Raw genomic sequence first — 18,429 nt, 5'->3', positions numbered from 1 at the left:
CTGCCAGGCTAAAAATAAATGGTACCTTTTCAAATAGAGTTGACATCAAAAATGGTACGAGACAGGGTTGTCACCTCTACTCTTCATCATATCACTCGAACCGTTTATTAGACTTATACTGGCGAACAATTCCATCAAGGGTTTCCAGTTGTCCAAGAGGGAGTTTAAGGTTGCCGTGTATGCGGATGATCTTTTATTCTTTTTGACTGAACCTCATATTTCCAATCCTTCTCTCATGCATGAGTTTTCCCGCTACGGATTTATATCTAATCTTAAAATAAATTATTCTAAATCCGAAGCTTTGAACATCTCACTGTCCGAACCCAGACCAAAGAGTACGCAAAATAACAGCCCCTTCAGGTGGGAAACTGCGGCCATTAAATATCTCGGGGTTTGGCTAACACCCAAGTTATCATCAAGACCTGGGAGGCATGGGTATATCAGACTTTAAAGCGGGAGTCCGCCGGGACTCCGCGTTTTTTTTTTTTTTTTAAAGCCAGCAGCTACAAATACTGCAGCTGCTGACTTTTAAAATAGTGACACTTACCTGTCCAGCGTGCCCGCGATGTCGGCACCGAAGCCGATCTCTAGATCGTCTCTCGGGTGCTGCCGCCGCCATCTTGGGTATGGGAATCAGGAAATGGAGCCTTTCGGCTTCATTTCCCGGTTCCCTACTGCGCATCCGCGAGTCGCGCTGCGCAATAAGGACGGTCCCCGCTGCCTCTGGGATCTGTGTGTTTCCCAGCAGGCAGCAGGGCACTTGCGGAAAGGGGCGTAATCTACGCCCCTTTCCGCAGAGAGCTATCCCGGAAGTGGGTGCAGATACCTGTACTGTACAGGTATCTGCACCCCCCTCCCCCCTGAAAGGTGCCAATTGCGGCGCCGGAGGGGGGGAGGGTTCCGATGAGCGGAAGGTCCACTTTAGGGTGGACCTCCGCTTTAAAGCCTATTAATACGCCACACATATTGCCTGCATAATCGATTGGCACTGCCAGGTGGTTTCAAGATATAAAGATATCAGGTCCGGACAGGTTCAGGGAGAGATGATCAGAGGAACTGGGCATACCGAGACTATCTATCGAATCACGGAGACTAATCTTAAGCTTGATGCAGCTTGTTGTCTGCTTCACATCTCAAACTTTTTCCCTTAAGAAGTACAAAAACTCCCTCTCTAGACACCTAATTAATGCGGCTAACTCCCTCATCCCACTTTTCTGGAAATCAACAAACATCGTTACACTGAAAGACTGGCTACTCAAGGTGGCCTTCATATGTGAAATGGAGGAGACAGTAGCCCAGTCAAATGAAACTATCGAACGTTACCATAAGACTTGGTCTCCGTGGTTCGGCTTCCGATACTCTCAGGTGTACAAATGATTGCTAGATAAAACTTGAGTTACAATAACCCACATTCACTATTATCTCTATTGTCGTACCTTTGAATGACTCCTCGCGACCTTTTTTACAGATTGAATCAGTGAAATGCGATACCTGGATTTGTTTGAAAACCCAGGCAAACACTCGCTTTACCGTAGATAGAAGATTGCTGGGCATTCATAGCAAACCCCCAAAATTCTCAAGACACCTCTATAGGATATAACAACCCCCTGTCCTTCATCTTTCTTTTGACATTCTTATCTCTACTTTTTCTCACCTCTCTGAATATACTGTATGGGAAACTCTAAGCCCTTGTACACACGGTCGGACATTCCGACAACAAAATCCGTTGGATTTTTTCCAACGGATTTTATCTGAAACTGGTGTTGCATACACACGGTCGGACAATGTTGTCGGAAAATCAGATCGTTCGTAATGTGATGACGTTATTTAGTTACGACGGGACTACGTTCAGGCTAGTAGCCAATAGTGTTGGTCTAGGAATTTGATCTGAGCATGCGTGGCACTTTGTCCGATTCTTTGTAGAGAATTCCGATCGGAGATCATGTTGTCGGAAAATTTTTATATCCAGCTCTCAAACTTTTTCCGACAACACGGTCCGATCAGACATTTTCCGTCAGAATGTCTGACCGTGTGTACAAGGGCTAAGATATTGGTGGTAGATCATGTTATCTATTTGAGGCTTCAGGCAATTGCTGTAGTCTCATTTGCGTATTGCTGTTTCTATTTTGCTGACATTTAGTAGCATACACACAGCATATGTCTGTAACTGAACTGTTTTTCATGTATATGTGCAATTTTTTTCTTATAATAAACTTTGATGTTAAAGAAAAAAAAAAGAATCAGACAAGTCGATAACCATAAAAAAATAAAAAAATATAAAGAATTGCGCTAAACCTTTGTCACAAAGTAGTAGAATTATGTGAAAAATTCTACTGCTGACACAATTTTGGGGAATTTTTCACATAATCCTACTACTTTGTGACAAAGGTTTAGCGCAATTCTTTATATTTTTTGTTTATTTTTCACTCTAAAATATGTTGTACAGTAGAGTTGATCCCCATAGAAGATCTATCTGTTCTGATATCTCTTTGCACTTCGGTGCAGTTTTTCCGTAGCCCAGTTTCTTTTTTCTTTATAAGTCTATAACCAGTGCTTCACCATTTAAAAACGATGAAAGATTAAAATGACCATTACAGGTAAATGTGGCATTGACTGTCATTCAGTACATAACAATTGTAACAATCATTGTGGACACTAGAGGGCAGTGTAGCCAATCAGAAGTCTTACAGTCTCTGGTTCAGATTTTCTATATTTGTCTTCCCAAACTTGAAGAAATTAATAAGCTATTACACTGGCCTTGTAATTAAAAGATTTTTTTTTTTAATTTGAGGAGGCTATTATTTTAGAAAATTGAAAAGGAATATGCCATTTTTTGCATTTATATTACAGACATTATTTTATTTTATAGAAATCCACTAAAAGTTAATAAATTATTTCCTGTTTTGCTTTTGCTTTGCACATAATTGTACCAAATAACAGAATTAATGGACTGTTTCTTGTTTAGTGTTATACATAAAGCAACAGAAATAATAATGCTCATAAGTATTCATCCCTACATATTAGCCAAAACTACGTGACTGGTATAGATAATCTATAAATGAAAGTAGATGTAAACCTAGCCACTCAAATATTATATCAATTAAAATTTTTTAAGGTCAAAAGTAGTTTTCAATATACTGAAATGTTTAGTATTTTATACAAAAATAAAAAAAAATACTTGTTGATCCTGCCATGAAAGGCCTTGTTCAGGCACTTCCTGCTATAGGTGGAGAGCTCTACTCCGTCTCCCGTTGTTCCAAATCGATTCGCATTTTCAGAAGATATTTTGGAAGATTTGAATTCATTCGTTGTTATTTCTGATGATTCAAACATTAGGGCTCAGTTCAAACCGCTGTGACCTCAAAGCCATACAACTTTGCATTGTGGCTTGCTTGCGATTTGATGCAACTTGCTTGCAACTTGATATGGCTTCAATGCGACTTTCATGCAACTTTGATGTTTTGCTACTTTGACCAATCATAACAATACAGAGTGTGACACATACACTATATTGTCAAAAGTATTGAGGTGCCTGTTTTTACACACACATGAACTTTAATGGCATCCCAGTCTTAATCCGTAGGGTTCAATATTGATTTGGCCCACCCTTTGCAGCTATAAGAGCTTCATCTCTTCTTGGAAGGCCGTCCACAAGGTATAGGAGTGTGTCTATGGGAATGTTTGACCATTCTTCCAGAAGCGCATTTGTGAGGTCAGACACTGATGTGGATGAGAAGGCCTGGCTTGCAGTGTCCAAACAAATTTATCCCAAAGGTGTTCTATCCATGTCTTTATGAACCTTACTTTGTGCACTGGTTCAAGTGGTGGAGGGGGGATTATGGTTTGGGGCTGTTTTTCAGGGGTTTGACTTGGCCTCTTAGTTCCAGTGAAGGGAACTCTTAAGTCTCTGCTTTAATTCATTCCAAAGGTATTCTATCGGGTTAAGGTTAGTACTCTGTGCAGGTCAGTTACTCCACCCCAAACTCGCTCATCCATGTCTTTATGGACCTTGCTTTGTGCACTGGTGTGAGGTCATGTTGGAACAGGAAGGGGCCATCCCCAAACTGTTCCCACAAAGTTAGGAGCATGAAATTATCCAAAATGTCTTGGTATGCTGACGCCTTAAGCCCTTGTACACACGGTCGGAGAATCTGTCGGAATGTGTCCTATCGGACCGTGTTGTCGGATAATCCGACTGTGTGTGGTATGCATCAGACTGATTCCATCGGAATATCCGTCGGACCCAATTTTCCAACTGGGCCAGTCGGACATACTCCGATCATGTGTAGAGAATTTTGATCGGACCAAGTGCCACGCATGCTCAGATCAAATTCCTACATCAAAGCTATTGGCTACTAACCTGAACGTAGTCCCATCGTAACGAAATTACGTCATCACGTTCTGAATGATCGGATTTTTCGACAACTTAGTCCGACCGTGTGTATGCAACAGTTTCAGACAAGATCCGACGGACAAAATCCGACGGACAAAATCCAAAGGATTTGGTTGTCGAAATCTCCAATCGTGTGTACAGGGGCTAAGAGTTCCCTTCACTGGAACTAAGGGGCCAAGCCCACCCCCTGAAAAACAGCCCCACACCATAATCTACCATTTGGACCAGTGTACAAAGCAAGGTCCATAAAGACATGGATGAGCGAGTTTGGGATGGGGGGACTTCACTGGCCTGCACAGAGTACTCACCTTAACCCAACAGAATACCTTTGGGATGAATTAGTGTGGACACTGTGAGCCGGGCCTTCTCATCCACATCAGTGCCTGACCTCACAAATGCCCTTTTTAGAAGAATAGTCAAACATTCCCATAGACACACTCCTAAACCTTGTGGACAGCCTTCCCAGAAGAGTTGAAGCTGTTATAGCTGTAAAGGGTGGGGCAACTCAATATTGAACCCTACAGACTAAGGCCGCGTACACACGGGCGGATTGTCTGGCCAACTAAGTTCGTCAGACAATCCGACAGACAGTCCGTTCAAAATTTGCATGAACGGACTTGACCACACACGATGAGCAGACAGTCCGCTGAAAGCTTGCGCGATGACGTGTACGGCACGTACGACGGGATGAAAAATTCGACGTCCAATACACTGCAATGCAACCTTCGCCGTGTAAATCCTTTCTGAGCATGCGCCAAACTTAGTCTGTCGAACTAGCCTACTCACGAGCGGACTGTCCGCTGAAACCAAGTTTGGACGGACTGTCTTACGGAAATTCCGTAAGACTTTGTTCGTCAGACAATCCGCTGAAAAAGTCCGCTGAAGCCCACACACGAGCGGATTGTCCGCTGAAACACTGTTCAGCGGACTAAGTTGGGCAGACAATCCGCCCGTGTGTACGCGGCCTAAGACTGGGATGCCATTAAAGTTCATGTGCGTGTAAAGGCACTTTTGACAATATAGTATATTATTGAACTTAAAAAACCCTCTGTAATCGCAGACAAAGTTGCAAAAGAAAAGGCAAAAAAATGAATTCCTCGCAACTTTTGTGATTTTAACATTACTCAAGGTGCAAACTATTGCATCCAGTCATCCGTATGAAACAACTGGTTAGGAATGAAGTTGTTGTTTTTGTCAAAATTTATTTTGGATTAGTTGAAATTTGTTACTATTGTGATTCGGAGATTTGGATACATCCAAATCTCTGCATAACGGAAGTTTTGTCCAAATTTAGATTTATAACCAAAAGAATTGCACATGTCTACAGTAAACCCACATAGAGAAATGCTTGCAGCCATCACTGGAGTGCATGCAGAGCCGGTAAGGGGGGGGGGGGGGGGGGGGGCAGAAGGGACGGATGCCCTGGGCAGTACAATTTATTGGGGGTGGGGGGCGCAGTGAAGTGTCCTTCTAAAAAAGCCGTCACTAGTTTGCTGGGTTTCCCCAGTAACCAGTGACGCTGCATGCGTGCGCCCACCCCCTGCTCCTCACCGCAGGTCTCAGAGTTGACAGAAGACCCACTCACACTCATGGACAAATTTTATTTTAAGGAGCACGCTGATGGGTATGTTTTTAATGTGCACACTGATGGGCATATTTTATTTTAAGAGCAACACTGATGGCCGGGCACATTTTGTATTAAGGGGCACTCTGATGGGCAGATTTTACGTTAAGGGGCATGTTTTGTTGTGCCCATCAGAGTGCCACTTAATATAAAATGTTCCCATCAGGGTGCCCCTTAACATACAATTTGCCCATCAGAGTGTCCCTTGATATAATAATAATAAGTGTATTCTTGTTTTGAAACAACATTGATTCTTTCTTATAAAAGGGATGGGGGGCGCAGTTTGCCATCTTCGTCCTGGGCACCAAATGGCCTTGTCCCAGCACTGAGTGCATGTAGACAGACCGTGTCTGCAAATTGGCTGTAGGGGATTATCAGTAACGAGATGCAACCAAGGTGTAAAAGGGTGAATACGAGTATTTTATTTTAAAAAGTGGAAACTTTAAGTGATCGTGTCATTGCGCACTAATATTTCTCCATTGTCACCATATGGAAGCCAGTTCTGACCAATGGCTTTGCTGATGTGAGTGTATGTAGACAGAGGTGGCTGCAAACAGGCTTTCGGGAGATCCGCAGCACTGAGACAAAACAAGAAGAAAATAAGTATGTTAAAGCGATACTAAAGTCTTGTTTTTTTTTGTAAAATAACAAACATGTTATACTTACCTGCTCTATGTGATGGTTTTGCACAGAGCAGCCCAGATCCTCCTCTTCCCTGGGGCCCACGCCAGCACTCCTGGCTCTTCCCACCAGCTTGCTCCAGATGCACCCATGCAGGTGCACTCCCGAGGCCACGGCTGCGTGTGTCAATTCACACACTTAGCTGTGGCCGAGCCCCACCCCCTCCGTTTCCTGATTGGTTCACTGGCTGTGATTGACAGCAGCAAGGCCAATGGCTCCTGCTGCTGCCAAAAGCCAGTCAAGAGTGCAAGTCCCTGGAGAGACAAGGCTCTTGTGGACATTGCTAGATCGAGAGGGGGGCTCAGGTAAATATTAGGGGGGATACTGCACACAGAAATATTTTTACCTTCATGTATAGAATGCATGAGTGTAAAAAAACGTGTCTTTACAACCACTTTAATAATAAAAGATGATGTTCATGATACACGGCACTTTAGGGAATGAAATGTTAAAGTGGTTGTAAACCCTCCCGCACAACTTTGTCCCATGTAAATCAGCATAAAAACCCCTAATGAACACTGCTTGTAGATATCTCCTTACTTGCTTAGTATTGTTGTAATCCTTTTTGTTCTTTAGAATGACGACACTGAGCATGCCCAGTTCTCCCCTGATTTACGGCACACTCTCTATTTACTTATCTATCTGTTATCAGGACTTCCTACGGCACAACACTGATATCCCAGGAGGCTGCAGAATCACTCAGAGCTTCCTCCTACACACCATGTGACCATGTGACGTAACATGCAGTGTAACGCAGGGCATGGGACAGAAATAGCTGCAGTCTTATCAGCTGAAGCTGATAGGACTCACACAGACAAACTCAAGATAATCAGCACAAGTAAATACTATGAAATAAAACAAGTCAGCTATGAGCAGGGAAGCAGGGTTGCCATAGAAACGCTGGATTGAGAAGGAGACTTGGTTAACAGTACAGGAAGCTCAATGTAAGGGTGGAAATACACTCCACTGTGGACTCAGAAAACAATACTTAAAATGGGGCTGCCTTACCCCTGGAAACAAGTTTTTTAAAGTTTCTTTAAACAGTAAGTAATATGCGATTTGGGCTGGATTACAGTGGCTATAGTTTGATAATTACTTATTATAATGGACTAAATGAAAAGAAGCATCAGAGTAGGAGAGTTTACTTCCTCTTTAAGCCTCATACACACGATCGGATTTTCCGGCGGGAAATGTGTGATGACAGGCTGTTGACGGAAAATCCAACCGTTTGTACGCTCCATTGGACAATTGTCGGATTTTCCGTGGACAAATGTTGGATGGCAGGTTTGTTTCGCCTCCGCCACCCAAAAAATGGAGCACCAACCACTGCTGTTGCCTCCTAAATGCGTGTTTTGTTTTTTTAATTGTTTTATTGTTTTTTGCCTTTGGCAATTTTGCATGGAACTAACATGTGGCAACCATGAGCCATGCTTTTGGCTTGCAGTTGCGATCCTTTTGGATTCCACAGGCGAGTTTGACAGGTGGTGGCTTGACAAGCCAAGTTATATTTGCTGTGACTGCAAAGCATCATGGCCACGGCAAGTGTATGATCCATTCCGGCTGGCTTGGAAGGCTTTCGTCGTGGGTTGGCGAGAGAGGGCCGAGTGGTAAAACCCCCTCCCCCCTTTTTACTACCTGACTGAACCAGGCCTTAGGGTGCACACCTACTTTAAAATGATATGTTTAAAAGATCCATTACTGGGCATGACTGGCTACTTAGCGTATCGGAAGACCATAGTCCATCCAACCACATGGACCGTGCCTAGACCAGTCAGTGTGAAAGCAGTGAAATGGAAAGGGGTTACTGCCATTATTACATGCCTAATGCATAATAAGAATATCTTTTGTTTAAAATTTCTGGTTGCCATAGCAGCCAATCAAATCTTTTTTTTACATAATAGCCCGCAGTAACATGCAAACCGTTAGTTAAATAACTTGTCATATTCTAAACACTGCATGCATTAGCACTACCCTCTGTGTGAAGGTAGTTTTCACATTTCTTTCAATAATTCTCCCAAAGTCAGCCAGGAGCCATATGGGACTCCAGAACAAAATTTGCATAATGAGAAGAGCATGGTTAAAAAAAACAAAAAAAAAAACCCAGGAAAAAACTACAGACATAAATTACATTTTTTTTCGTATTGCCTTGTCCATCTGGGAGAAGCTGCCATCAATCAGCACTCCTGTAATTTAAACCAACAGAAATGACAGCATTTGCAATATATTTGTTCAAGCCTTCCCGATGACGGATATCGGAATGACAAAATTGAGCAAAATGGCCTCCTCCTCCTGGGGGGCTTGTTGCTCGCCGCAGATGTGTGGCACCCTGTTTATTGTGCTTTTCGAGTTCAAAGTGGTGAATGGTACACACATTTGAATACATATGGAACAATGGCCCAGAAATATCGTGCATTTAACTCTGTATTACCTACTTGTCACAGCATAGTTATAGAACAGACATCCAGATGTTGTCGTTTATGCATTCAGATGAAGGAAAAGTAATAATGGTTGAGGATTTTTAGCTCACAGGGGAATACAATTTTACAAGAAGACTATTTTTTTATAAATACACTTTTTTTAACTGATGATTTACATCTGGTTTTCACTAAATATATACAGTCTTTGTTTACAAAGAAACATTGAATGCATGATATAGAGTTCCTAGAGCACCATGGGTTAGCTGAAGAGACAGGAAAGCATATGAAGCTTGCTTTGAAGCTCCCTTGTCTAATTGACACCTCTAACTGAGCTGTCTGATAAGTCTGATAAGTCACTGCTCATTGGGGGAGTGATTTCATGAAGGAGACATTGTATCTATTTAAATTATTCAAATGTCTGCATGAAACAAATCTTGTATTTTTCCATCTATCTATCTATCTATCTATCTATCTATCTATCTATCTATCTATCTATCTATCTATCTATCTATCTATCTATCTATCTATCTATATATATTATATATATATATATATACTGTATATATAAGATAGATAGATGGATAGATAGCTATATATCTATATATAGATAGATACAGATATATATCTGTATCTATCTATATATAGTATCTCACATTTTTGTAAATTTTTTTATTACATTTTTTCATGTGACAACACTGAAGAAATGACACTTTGAAACAGTGTAAAGTAGTGAGTGTACAGCTTGTATAACAGAGTAAATTTGCTGTCCCCTCACAATAACTCAACACACGGCCATTAATGTCTAAACCGCTGGCAACAAAAGTGAGTTCACCTCTAAGTGAAAATGTCCAAATTGGGCCCAATTAGCCATTTTTCCTCCCGGTGTCATGTGACTCATTAGTGTAAAGCTTACACTTTCCGTCAGAATAAACTCTAAAGGTCTTTCTGACGGAGTTTCCGACGGAGGTCCCGACCGAACGGACCTGCCTACACATGATCACACCAAAGTCCATTAATTTTGAATGCGATGACGTATGATGGGACTAGAAAAGGAAGTTCAATAGCCAGTAGCCAATAGCTGCCCTTGCGTCGTATTTGGCCTGTCGGACTAGCATACCGACGAACGGTTGTCCTGATAGGAATTGATACCATTGGAAAGATTTAAAACATGTTCTATTTCTAGGTCCGTCAGTCTTTTTGAAAAAAAAGCCCACACGCAGCATTACAAGGTCTCAGGTGTGAATAGGGAGCAGGTGTGTTCAATTTGGTGTTATCGCTCTCACTCTCTCATACTGGTCACTGGAAGTTAACATGGCACCTCATGGTGAATTTTACACTTTGATATTTTAGTAAATGTATCTGATGCTCCTGGGAATACCCTGCAAGAGCACACCAAGGCCAAGCAGTATGTGTTGCATGATAAAACAGAAAAGGCATGCTGTACTATATATATACAGTATCTCATAAAAGTGAGTACGCCCCTCACATTTTTGTAAATACTTTATTATATCTTTTCATGTGACAACACTGAAGAAATTACACTTTGCTACAGTGTAAAGTAGTGAGTGTGCAGCTTGTATAACGGTGTAAATTTGCTGTCTCCTCAAAATAACTCAACACACAGCCATTAATGTCTAAACACAGCTGGCAACAAAAGTGAGTACACCTCTAAGTGAAAATGTCCAAATTGGGGCCAATTAGCCATTTTCCCTCTATGGTGTCATGTGACTCGTTATTTTTACAAGGTCACAGGTGTGAATGTGGAGCAGGTGTATTAAATTTGGTGTTATTGCTCTCTCTCTCATACTGGTCACTGAAAGTTCAACATGGCACCTCATGGCAAAGAACTCTCTGAGGATCTAAAAAAGAATTGTTGCTCTACATAAGGATGGCCTGGGCTTTAAGATTACCAAGACCCTGAAACTGAGCTACAGCATGGTGGCCAAAACCATACAGCAGTTTAACAGGACAGGTTCCACTCAGAACATGCCTCGTCATAGTCAACCAAAGAGGTTCAGTGCACGTTCTCAGCATCATATACATAGGCACATAAGTACTGCCAGCTTTGCTGCAGAGGTTCAAGGGGTAGGGGCTCAGCCTTTTAGTGTTGAGACCATGCTCCGCACACTGCATCAAATTGGTCTGCATGACAGTGGTCCCATAATGAAGCCTCTTCTAAAAATGGTGCATAAGAAAGCCCGAAAATAGTTTGCTGAAGACAAGCAGACTAAGGACATGGATTACTGGAATCGTGTCCTGTGGTCTGATGAGACCAAGATAAACTTATTTGGTTCAGATGGTGTCAAGTGTGTGTGGCGGCAACCAGGTGAGGAGTACAAAGAGTGTGTTTTGCCTACAGTCAAGCATGGTGGTGGGAGTGTCATGGTCTGGGGCTTCATGAGTGCTGCTGGCATTGGGGAGCTACAGTTCATTGAGGGAACCATGAATGCCAACATGTGCTGTGACATATTGAAGCAGAGCATGACCCCCCTTTGGAAACTGGGATACAGGGCAGTATTCCAACATGAAAACGACCCCAAACACACTAATAAATACCATAATAAATACATAAAAATATATATATGTATAAAACCCACTGTAGATTCCCTCTAAAGTTGCACTTGAACAACATCTAATGCCCCGTACACACGATCGGACTTTCCAACAACAAAACCATGGATTTTTGTTCGAAGGATGTTGGCCCCAACTTGTCTTGCATACACACCGTCACACAAATGTTGGCCAACAATTAGGAATGTGGGGAGGGCGTAGCCAGCGCGCGACATGTGAGGAAGTGCAGGACCTGAGCGCCATCCGCAGGCTGACTATCCTGCAGTGATCCTGTGAGAGCGGCACATTGTTTTTGGGCTCTGCTGCAGGGGATGCATGCTGGGACCCCCAGGGCACCTCTGGGGGCGGTAAAGTATGGCCCCCCACCCCAAATCGACTGGAGAACGGCTGGCAAAATTTGCCTGGGGCTCCCAAAATGGTGCTGGCAAGCAGGAGGAGGAGGACTGGCCGCTGCTGCAGAGATCTGTGGAGGCCCCGCAGCAGGCATCTCCAGCACAGGACAGGGTGAGTCCTAAGCCCCAAAGGGAGACAGAGCTGAGAAGGGGAAGATCCCTGGATAGGCTGACAGAATGCTGGGCCAGAGCTGACAAGGAAGTGGAGGGGGGAGATGAGCCAACCCTGACACAGATAATGGCGGCCATACAGGGGTGTCAGAATAAGCTTATTGACCACTTTGAGGAGCTCAGAATGGAGTTCTCTTTTATGAAGCATGATATGTAGAAGCTGAGGGAGAAAGCACAGACCACTGACTGTCGCATTGCCTCCATGGAAGATATTGTCAGGACATTAGACCCCGCTGCGCAGGTGACAAAAAAAGCATTATCCGAACACACTTTAAAGATGGCTGACATGGAGGATAGAATGTGAAGGAACAATATAAGACTGGTGGGGTTCCCTGAGGGAGTGGAAGGGAGGCACCCAGAGAAATGGCTGACTGAGCAAATGGCACCTGAGACTTTCACCAACATGTTTGCCATTGAAAGGGCACATCGTATTCCAGGTCAGGTGCCTCCAAAGGAAGCCCCCCCCCCCCCCCAGATTTATGATAGCAAAGGTGCTTCACTTCCGGGACTGGGAAAATATCCTGCATGGGGCCAGAATGGGCCCCGAGCTGATAGCTGAGGGAAATCGAATATCAATCTATCCTGACTTCTCAGCTGCCACCCAGAAGCAGAGAGCAGATAGCTTCCTTCTTGCCTGTAAAGAAAAGACTGAGGGACCTCAGCCTGATCTACAGTATGCTATACCCGGCCAAGTTGCGTATAGTGGAAAATGGGAAAACCTATTTTTTCACCAATCCCACTGAGGCCTCGGACTGGTTGGACACACAAGGACGCCACAAGGATGGCGCTTCTCCCCGTCCGCCCTGACATACAGTGGATGAAACAAGTACTGGATGAGTGAAACACTGGGGCTGACAGAGGGAGGATACCTGGAAGTTTCCCTTGCTATGTTATTTATCTTTGCTGCCTGTTTGGAATTTATTTTTGGCACCTACATCCGTTAAAGTTTGTTCTGAAAGGAGAAATGTGTCTGTTGACTTTTCACACTTTAAATGCCTGGACTATAGCTATTTCCTAATGTTTTTCTGGCAGACAACCCTTTCTTGGCAGGTGCAGGAGCAGAGGTCCCTGCTTTATTATTGACACTTCCATGGACTTCTGCCTGTAATATATGCAAAGTCTACGGACTGCTCTTACTGCTGCAAAACCTGGAAATTCTTTTGAGAAAAACATTATTTTTTTTGTTTTTTTTCTATTTGTTTTATTCGACAGGAGAACTGAGCTGGGATTCACAGCGAGGCACAGTTACCGAGGTGACCTGGCCCATGTGACATTTTAAGTCGCATCTTCGCTGCCTAAGTGAACTAAGGTTTAGGGAATCAAATACCTGGCATGTTGGGGCTGGGTGTAGGGTGGGGGGTGGGGAAGGGTGGGTTGTTCTTTACGTTGGGAATTTTATGTCTGCTTTTGGTTGAGAGTGTCCACATTCGGTCTGCTTACAGGGGATTATTTTTATTGTATAAGTCATGTTCACTATGCTGTCTGTCTGGGAGCGGGGAGCTCTGGAGTTCTTTTTTCAGACCCACTACTTTTCCGGGGGGGGGGGGCACAACTCCCCTTCTCCCCTTCCTTCATTAGTATCAGTCATGGAGGTTTCTCTTAAGATTTTGGCCTGGAATGTTAGAGGCCTCAATTCCAAATTTAAGCGTTCACTGATTATTGGTTATATCAAAAAACATAAACCTCATATAATTCTACTTCAAGAAACTTTGGTCTGGGACCAAAACCAGGTTTACATATTTATAGGATGGAGGCCAGCTGGTTGCAGGAGGAGTATATAAAGATTAAGTGTGCAGAGGCTATCAAACACTTTTGGGCTGAAAATACTAACTCTGAATCCTCTCTGACTCAGTGGGAGGCCTTCAAAGCTACTCTCCGAGGAGTGTTTATAACTGAAGTACAGGGTTTCAAGAAACAGTTGGCTTCCACAATTCAATTTAAGGAAACGGAGGTGACGTTAGCGGAGCCAGAATATGTTAGGGACCCCACTGGGGAAAGACAACTCACTTTACAGGCCAGAACTAGGGAGTACAAGACAGTCCTAACGGATCATACCACAAAGCTCAACCTCGCGCAAAAAGTGCATCTTTGAATTTGGCGACAAGAATGGCAGACTCCTGGCATACTTGGCGCGGCCGAACTATGTTCCAGTCTATATTAAATCGATATATGACAATTCCAGAACTGAAATATGTGACTCAGTTGATATCCTGACAGTATTTGCTAAATTTTACAAAGATATTGACCTACCTAAGTTGTCGGAGGAGGACAGTAATGCCTTGGAAACCGGTATTACGGTGGAGGAGTTGGAGAAGGCGATTGCTTCTTTCCGCCCTAGGAAGTCCCCAGGATTAGACGGCCTCCCCTCGGAATGGTACAACACCTTTGGGACTGGTTTGGCCCCTCGGTTGTTGAAAGTGTTCAATGCTGCGAGGTCGGACAGTAGGCTATCCCCCTCTATGAGAGAAGCCTTAGTTGTCCAAAGGTGGAAAGGACCCCCTGGAATGTGATTCCTATCGTGCGATCTCGCTTAAGAATGTTGAGTTGACACAAAGATTCTCACCTAAATAATAGCCAGTAGGTTACAATCAGTTATTCTTAGATTAGTTGATCCTGACCAAACTGGCTTTATTCAGGGAAGATGTGCACAGATGAATGTTAGGAGACTTTTTGTGAATCTACAGACAGCTCATGACAACTCCGGGACTAGAATAGTGGCCTCCTTGGATACAAAAAAGGCGTTTGACTTGGTGGAGTGGTCGTTTCTGTTCCACCTCCTGTTCCACCTACTCATATGGCTTTGGTCCTGTTTTTGTCTCTTGGGTGCGGCTCTTGTACACAGAACCGATGATCAGATTGAGGGTTAATGGTATTATTTCAGATTATTTTCCTATATTTCAGGGCCCCAGGCAGGGGTGTCCACTTTCACCCCTCCTCTTTGCCCTGGCTATAGAACCTCTAGTGATTAAGCTGAGGACCACTCAGGGGTTAAATGGTCTGCAATTGGGGGAGTTCGAAGAACGAGTGTCACTTTATGCAGACGACATGCTATTGTATCTGCAGGATCCTGGGCTATCGCTTTCTGAAGCCTTCCGATTGATTCAGGAGTTTGGAGACTACTCCGGATTCCGAATTAATTTGAAAAAATCATCCCTCTTTCCTATTGATGAGGCACTGGCAGTTCCATCGGACTGCCCTATCCCATTGTCTACCTCCTTTAAATACTTGGGGATAGAGGTTCAGCTCCCTATCTGTAAATTCCTTGAGACGAACTTAGTGCCAATAATGACAAACTTTCAGTGGAAGGTACAGAGATGGCAGAATTTACTGATCACCTTGATGGGGCGGATAAATTTGTTTAAGATGATTTTTCTCCCCAAATTTCTGTACATTCTCTCGAACTCCCCGACTTATGTGACACTACGAATCTTTAAGCAAATTTACTCCATTATTGTGAACTTTTTGTGGGGCTCCAAGGCGCCCAGGGTATCTTTGGCAGTTTTAAAGCTCCCAATTAGATTGGGTGGGATGGCCCTTCCTGATTTACGGTCCTATTTCATGGCCTCACAACTAATCTTTTTACAATGGCGACTTTTTGCACAAACGCCAAACGGCACTACTCTACTGGAAGCTGCAATTGCCACCTGGCAGGAAACTCTACAAAATATGTTGTATAGGAAAGGGATCCCAGGGAGGAAGGTGGGATTGATTATGGCATTGCCTGGGAGGGTGTTTCACCTATGCTCACAATGGAGGAAAGATGATCCCCTGTGGTTATCCCCAAATAGTCCTCTGTGGTGTAATAAAACCCTAGGGGAGTTCCTTACGCTACCAGATGGGCAAAACACCTGGGCTAAATTTAGCATAAAATACTTACATCAAATATACCAGGATAATCATCTCTGTACCTTTGCACAACTGAGGTAAAAGTTTGGAGACCCAAGGTCTTGGGTCTTTTGATATGTGCAACTGTGTCATGCTGTGATTGCACAGTTTGGGGCTGGTGAAACTATGGTCCAGAACATGGATTTGGAGAAGGTTCTGATTAATCTGCATCCGGCTATGCAAATCTCTAGGTACTATGGAGCGGTGGGCCCGGGAGTAATCACTTCAGTTACTAGGCCCAGGATAAAATGGGTGGCGGTTGTCCCAGAGTTGTCTGAGGAGATGTGGCAGGAGGTAATGGACAAGTATTTGGTGCCTGTCGTCTCCTCCAAGGACAAAATGATTCAGTTTCGTTACCTTCACTGACAGTATTATACACCAGCTAGACTTTATCGAATGCAGAGGAAGGAAACGCCAATGTGCCACAAATGCAGGCAGGCTGAAGGCACTTTTCTACATATGGTTTGGGACTGCGAAATGGTGAGACCGCTAGAGTCACAGGTGACTCAATTTATTTCAGATCACTTCCATTTGCCAAATATCTGCTCTCCTTTGAGATGTCTTCTTGGGATCTTTGAGGAAGAAGAGATTAATGCGCATACACAACTTTTCCTCCGGATCCTGTTTTTTGGTGTGAGGAAACTCATTGCCAGATGTTGGATACATGATGAACGATTGACACTGGGGATGTGGAAGAAAGTAATAAATGCGGATGTGCTGATGTATAAAATGACCTATGAGGCTAGAGGGGCTCCTAAGAAGTTTAGGAAGGTATGGTTCCGATGGGTTGACTCTGAACATACATTGGCAGAAGAGGCATGTTAGAATAGCGGGATATCTAGGATTACCCTTTAAGTCTTGGAGCTGGAACGGTGGCATGGCAGTGGGTATACCTCTTGAAGTGGATAGGGACAGTTTTTGTTTTTTGTATTTGCTGAACATAACATTGGAAAGTAGACACTCTCTTGGGTGGGTGGGAAGAGGGGTTCTTTCTTCCTCTGGTTATGCAGGGGTTTGGTTTACTTTTATGTTTGTAACAATGAAAAAAAACAAAATGCACATATGTTTTAGTGTATGATGAGGCGTAGACATTGAAGGCTCAAATGTGTGAAAATGGACATATACAGGTTTATTACTACTAATGAATGTTGATTTCCCCTATTGTCTGGGGTATTTATATTCGTGATGTACTGCTCTGTATACTAATTATCTGTGCAATAAAAAAACATTTAAAAAAAAACAAGAAAAACAATTACGAACGTGGGAACATGGTGTCATACAAGATGTACGTAGAGTCGAGAAAAAGAAAGTGCAATAGCCAGTACGGCTCCTTCTGCTTGATTCCGAGCATTTGTGTGTCGGACTTGTGTACACACGATCGAAAATTCAGACAAAAAAGTTTTGTTGGCGGAAAATTTGAGAACCTGCTAGCCAACATTTGTTGGCAGAAAGTCCACCAACAAATGTTCGATGGAGTATAAGCATGGTCAGACTTTCAGCCAACAAGCTCACATCCAACATTTGTTGTTGGAAAATCCGATCATGTGTACGGGGCAATACACAACCATGTTACATTTACTTCTCCGATATTTATCCTAGAAATAATTTTGCACAGCTGGTTGCTCTTCCCGCTTAGTTCCTCTACTTGCCAATTTCCTTATCATCATATTGGCTCTGAAGCTTTGCCTGCTACAATGCAGGCCAGGTTAGGTTTCACCATTGCTCTCTCAGAGAAGAGGGTTGCACAACGTACGTTCATGTGATGAGAGGTTACGGTGCCTGCAGATGTATTATTTCCTTGTATTATCAGATTTTACTTGCTTGCACTGTTGTTCTGAGGAGCTGAAGGGGAAAGATAACTAGCTGCAGAGGGAAAAAATAACATGAAAAACAAGGAGAAACCCCAGAAAAACAGTCTTTATTATTTACTGTATCAACGCATTCCATGTAATAACTTTTTATATTGCACCATAGCCAAGAAACCATTCCAACATGTGCTGATGAAATTAGATTTTTGTACTTACAGTAAAATCTATTTCTTGGAGTCCATTGAGGGGCACAGGAATTCAGAAACTGTTGGGATACCGCCACCTACAGGAGAATTGGATATTGACAAACAGAAAAATTGTGGGTCGGCCCAGTATAACTTCTTCTACTCCCAGCATGCCTCAGTGTGTTGGCAAAGCAGTACCAAGAGCATGATCATAAACACAGCATGCTAGGACCCATGACCCTCAATGGACTCCAAGAAATTGTTTTTACAGTAAATACAAAATCCCTTTTACTTGTCCATTG

This window comes from Lithobates pipiens, unplaced genomic scaffold (genome assembly GCF_037356315.1).
Source record: "Lithobates pipiens isolate NorthernLeopardFrog02 unplaced genomic scaffold, aLitPip1_a1.2 Scaffold_22, whole genome shotgun sequence".
NCBI lineage: Eukaryota > Metazoa > Chordata > Amphibia > Anura > Ranidae > Lithobates > Lithobates pipiens.
Note: the sequence above shows the minus strand (reverse complement) of the source record.